We start from the raw sequence: 359 nt of genomic DNA on the forward strand, positions 1-359 counted from the left end.
ACTATCAGACTTCTATACCTTGTGGGAATTAGGAAGCCGAAAGCGAGTCTGCGGCCCGCCCCACCCTCCGGCCCGCCCGTCCCAGCGTCGCCTCACCTCTCCCCGCTCGGTCTCGCCCCCCAGCCTACACCGCCCCAAGTCTCGCCTGTCCCTTTAATCACTCCCTCCAACCGGGTACACTCTCTGGGGCCTATAATCCCTGACGTTTCCCTATATGTTGTCCCAACTGGGAAAGCCTTATAACTTCGGCTACCAGCAAAACGGCCACAAATTCGCTGCCCTGGCCACGCCCCTTTCACTCAAGTTCTCGGGACGAACCGGAAGGGATTGCGCAGCCCCTAGTTCGTAGACCCGGAAGT

Source organism: Diceros bicornis, chromosome 17 (genome assembly GCF_020826845.1).
Source record: "Diceros bicornis minor isolate mBicDic1 chromosome 17, mDicBic1.mat.cur, whole genome shotgun sequence".
In the NCBI taxonomy this organism is placed as follows: domain Eukaryota; kingdom Metazoa; phylum Chordata; class Mammalia; order Perissodactyla; family Rhinocerotidae; genus Diceros; species Diceros bicornis.